The following is a 6,000-nucleotide window of genomic DNA, read 5'->3' as shown; positions in this document are numbered from 1 at the left end:
TTATTATTATTATTATTATTATTATTATTATTATTATTATTATTATTTGCTTCTTAGTTTCACTACTTGCATTAATGGCAACTTGTTGATGCATAAAGGGAAAGGTATCTTACTGACAGGCTTCAAATCTTTCAAAAATATGTTTTTCATATGATACAAAGCCTTCTTAGCTATTGCTGAGAAATTGGATCTGTAATTTGCTAGTCAGAATAATCATAAAATGAATTTTAAAACATGACACAGCAAAGCTTTAGAGTATTTCTAGTGATTTTATTATTATTTCTGTGACTGTGATCTTGTCATTTTTCCTATCTATCTCAGCTTGCATTCATTCACAGATATTCTAGAATAAAATTAGAAGTTTAAAGTATTTGTTAAAAGATCAACACTGATGAAAGCAAAGAAGAATCAGCAGGGGGTGGTTAACCTGCTATACAGACCGAACACGTAAGCAAAAATACACAAAAAGGATAGTGAGAACTCTGTTAATTAGCAGTAATTGTAGCAATCATGACAGTGACACTTCTGAGCTTAAAGAGAAGATGTCCAAGTTTTCTCATTAAATTAAATGAGGTATTTCTGTAGGCTTTTGTTGTATGACCTTTATCAAGATAAGAAAATCTCCTTCTATTCCTAGTTTTCCAAAATTTTGCTTTGTTAATAATAACAATGGGCTGAACATTTATAAACAATCTTGAGCTCTTCTATTTTCTCTCTTACAAGGAGAACGAGGTCAGCTGAAGGCACTGCTGCAGGTGATGACTCTACCTTATACACAAAAGAGATACCCTTGGGCAAATATTATCACGCTTAGGATTTTTTCATATCTATAAAATTTGTCTATTTTATTTGCTGCATTGCCTTTTTTAATTTTCCCAGGTTGCCTTCATTTTCATTATTTTGTTAACAGCCCTCATTCATGCTTGAAAATTTCATACAGCTAACTATAAAATTATTTAGGTTTCATTCTTGGTAAATAAATATTTTGATTTTCTTTAAGTTTTATGGATCTTTACTTATGTGTACCAATTCTATTTAACTATAAAAACTTGTTTCTTTTACATATTACATTAGATTTTTTAATATTATATTATTTTCCTGTAGTGGTTTTACATTATAGATACTTTAAATATTTGGATGGCATGGTTCGTATTGCCCTGCCCAATTCCCACAAACTGTTCTCATAACTGCTCAAGGAATGCAGGCATGCCTGCCTAACAGAACTGGAGAGAAAGACGGATGTCCACAATCCTTAAGAGCTGAAATTGATCTAAATTTACCATGGTTTAATATAAAACCCTTATCCTAGAATATACCACTTTCCAAATAAATCCAGAAATCTGGAATGATTACATCAAATTAATTCAAGAAAAGCGATTGTCTCAATCTTGGTAGGGAGGCAAATCTTTGGCATTTCCTTTTATGCTATCTACCCTCATATCCAAGGTGTACATACAAAGATAAAATGAATTTTTTTGCTGTATTTGAACCTTGGGTTTAGACATTCAGGCTACCTGTAATCCTTGCTGGTTGGCATACCACAATGGTTCCATGCATAGCATACTTTACTTATTGGCTTGTTCATTGCTTTATTCATATAGTCATTTATTTATGCATAATTGAATTTTTAGTCCAATGTAAGATATAGAAAATGATCATTTAAATCTTCAGGTCATATTTCTTTTAGAGATTTAATAGGTGACTTAATAAATTATCAGTTTCTGTCGAATAATTAATATGTGCATGCTTATATGTATTACAATATATATGTATAATTTGAATTTCTACACGTATTTGTACATTTAAAGTAAATTTGTCAATTTTGTTATTCAAGTTTTATTTGCTCTACTATATTTTCTTCTTCTAGGTCTAACAGTAATATTATAAATGAGTGACTATGGCCTAAAGCTCTAATTCCCAATTTATCTAAATTTTATTAGTTTTCATTTTATCTGACTTGAGCCTTCAACAGGTTACACATGTATGACTTTGATTTATCACTCCATTGCTTGGTTTGAACATATAATAGTAGATAAATGTTTTGTATGTATGTAACATATATCATCTTAATATTATCAGAATCATTTTATTTGGATTTATTTTGTACTTTTCATTCTTTGATTTCTACCCTTTATATATGTACCTTTTATTTTTATGTATTTACTAGCTTATTTATTTGTTCATTTTGGGCACAAGGACTCACAACTGAAGTAGAAGTTTCTGGTTTCTTTGAAGACCCAGTTTTGACACATGATGTTTTGTTGCAAGGTGGTCACGTGTTGTTTTGCTGTAGTTGGCTTGTGAGACAGTGTGTGATGTGCTGTGAGCTCTCTCGTGGGAAGGACATGACTTTGGCCAGCTTAGAACATCCATGGGGGGACTTTGAGGAGAGAAAATATATAGAGGCCATCACAATGAGGCTCAGGGACTTTTTGCCATCACTGCACTGATCTTCATGTTTTGATAGTGGACTTCACAGAGATAAATATTCCAGAGAACTTTGCGTGACAATCCAACTAAGTCTTGCAGCTTTTAATGACTTGTCCCAATCTTCTGAATCGTGTTGCTGCTTGGTGTTTGCCTTTGAACTGGACTCCTGGTAACGGATGACATATTTTGGTAATTCCCTGAAGACCCACCAACCGTAATCAGCAGGAAGTAAATAAAAGAGGTCTACAACCCCCTTTTCCTACTAATCTAAAGTCAGACAGAGGATGGAGAGTTGGAATGGAGGTGAAGGTGTTTAAGAACTCTAAATAAAATAGGTTGGGTGAAAAATCTAAGTCTACACACTATGTATCCTAAGCTGGCCTGGAACTCATGATCCTTCTTCTGCCTCCTCATCATGTCACCATGCTAAGTGTATCTCACATTTAACATACTGCAATATTTCTTTCATCTATTAAAATTATATCATATAACCAAAAGTCACTGACTTACAGCCCACAGATTTAGAAATCTTTGAAAATGGTTGAATTTTTTCACTTATTCAGTAGCAAACCTGGCATTCTCCAAATGTACATGCAGGTGAGGCAGACATGACATAACTCACATCAGTGAGATACAGAAGCTTTGCCCTTTCTCAGCTCTGCTCTGATTGTTCTTTTTTATGCTATTTTTAAGAGTTATTATATCTATATATGTTACAAATCCCCAAGTACATTATGATAATTACTTTATATAATCTTATGGATATGTAAAGCGCAGCAAAAAGGAAGAATATCAAGGACACAGTTAAAGATTTTGAGTATTAATCCTTTGACCTTGTCTCAGTCACTGTCTTTGTTCCTGTGGATTCAAGTTACTGTTCATGCCACTCGCCTTCCCAGATACAACTAATTCATTTTTCTCTGTGATAGTAGTAACAAATGTACTTTATTTCCCTATGCCATTGTCCAGTCAGTCACGAGATAATGAAATGTATATGTTTATGTTGTTTTAGAATTATATAATTATCATTACCTGTATTTTGTTTTGCTGTTTCTTTTTAACTTGGATTAAAATTTTGACACTATGGTGGTCGGAATAAGAATGGCCTCTATAGGCTCATGTATTTGAATGTGTATGGTCTTTTTGGAGGAAGTGTGTCACTGTAGTGGGCTTTGAGGTTTCAAAAGCCCAAACCAGTTCCAGTGTCTCTCTTTCTTCTGCCTGGGGATCTGTCTGTAAAACTCTCAGCTACTTCTCCAGGACCATGTCTGCCTGCATGCTGCCATGCTTCCTGCCATGCTAGTAACAGACTACACCTCTGAAACTGTAAGCCAGCTCCAATTAAATGCCTTCTTTTATAAATTGTCATGATGATGTTGCCTCTTCCTAGCAATAGAACACTGACTAAGACACATGTGGACTCATTTCATTTTGGCCTGACTGATATCTTTCATTAATATATCGAAATACTAATTGTATAGTGGTTCTGCATGAACAGACAATTTTAGTGTTTGTCTACCTGGATTTTGATTTTAAATCCAGTTTTAAAGATATGTTTTCTAGTTATAAGATAATGTGCTATAAGATAATGGGTTGGCAGTTGTTTCAGAATTTGAACATGTCACCCTCCGTGTTTTGGCCTCCATTGTTTCTGACAAGAAATCAGCTGTTGAGCTTGTTAAGCATTTTTTGTTTGTATGAAGTGGGTTTTCACCTACTGCTTAAATTTTTCTTTGTCCTGGGCTCTCGGAAGCTGCACTATCCTATTTCTGGGTAAAAGTCTTGTTATACTTATCCTTCTCAGGTAGAAGGTCTAAGCCTCACCTCAGCAACTTGAAGTGAAAACAATGGTAGCTTCTCAGGAATGACATCCCTCATTTACTGCAGGGACAGGAAGAGCCTCCTGTCTCCACTAATTACTTCCTAGAGCAGAGCAAGTAGGTCCAACAAACACATTGATAAAGGGCTAACCAAGCTCTAGTGTTCTGAACCTATCACACCTTACATTATGATTAAAATTCAATGGCAGAAGTCAGACCCTGACTTTGAAATCAAAATGCTATTAGCATCTGCAACTTGGTGATAGGGGTGGTGAGAAATGATGGTGCTCTGCCCCACTTGATGACTATCCTATTGTGTGACTGGGAGATGGTGAGAGGAAAAGGCTTGGAGTAGAGCTGTTACCAGGCTCAGTTAGAAAAATGTCACTAGAAAAGGAGCAATTGTTTCATTTCCTGTGTGCGCTTACACAGTCTCCAGAGATTCCAATTGGATATATATATGGAGATAGTGATTAGGTGATAGCTAGCTATAAATAGATATACATACAGATAAATACTTAGATGATAGAGATGATTGATAGATGGATGAGAGATGACAGATAGATAGATAGATAGATAGATAGATAGATAGATAGATAGATAGATAGATAGATATGACAGACTATATGAATTATGAATTAAAGGATTTTCCTTTGAAAAGCACCCTCTAAGAACCCCACTCTTATAGCTTAATTTCTAATATATTCTCTCATGTCATATCACAGTCTTTCAGCCTATTTTTCTAGTAAATTGGATGAGATTGTAATTTAACCTTTTTTTTTTTTTTACAACTCTTCCACATTTTCCACGAGTATTTCCTGACTCCAGAGAATTTCAGTGTTTCTCAATCCCAAAGCATACCTTTCTCAGGGGTCCTCACCATCCTTTCTATTTAATTGGCTTTAGTGGTTACAAATGGAAGATCTGGGAAAGAGTTTAAAAAGGTTCTGAGGTAGCACAAAGGCATATAGTTCCAGTTTCCATTCTGACAGGAACTTATTGCTCATGGCTGGCACTATACTGAATCTCCTACTTCTCTCTCCCAGTAACTACTGGGCAGATGATGATCAACCTAAATGGAGGCAATAGAAAAGAAAAGGCATGAATAAAGCATTGTTTCTGGAAAAGTCTCTATAACCCCTCATATTGCAGTCTATTTTACTAGTCCGTTATTTTCCTGATCTGTGACCTCATTTCAACTCCCGAAAGCACATAGAGAGCATATCATCTTCCTTGGGTCTGAACAGCGTAGAAAAGTATACTGAAGATGTGTTATGGGTTGAGTGTTGTAATTCCTAGGAAGACTGATAAGATGAAATTACAATTTTAATGAAGTTTTCTATTTAGTAAAGGATTAAGAAGGAAAGACACTTAGAATGGTGTTTTTTTTTATATTGGTTTTCAGTGTTTCAGTACATGAGTCCACTGAATCAAGGGTTAAACACATAATGATATTCATGGTTTCAGAGTACCAGTAAATGGAAGAATGATCTATTGCCTTCCAGCATTTTTGTATTGATAACTAATGCAAAGGTAGATTTCAGTTATGCGTCAACTCTTTTTTTTTCCCCCGCTAGCTACTGCTGTACCTAAGTGTCTCCCAAAGCAATTGCTTTTTGTTTCTGCTTTTAATGTCATACCATTAATCCCGTGTTCTCTTTGGAGTAAGGTGGTATGTGTGAATGCAGACTTGGAAATTATAATAGTTAAAAGTGCACATTTAAAAAGGCAGATGCAAGATGGGATTAGT

This window comes from Psammomys obesus, unplaced genomic scaffold, assembly GCF_907164565.1.
Source record: "Psammomys obesus unplaced genomic scaffold, mPsaObe1.curated_primary_1811, whole genome shotgun sequence".
NCBI lineage: Eukaryota > Metazoa > Chordata > Mammalia > Rodentia > Muridae > Psammomys > Psammomys obesus.
This window is presented reverse-complemented; position numbering follows the sequence as displayed.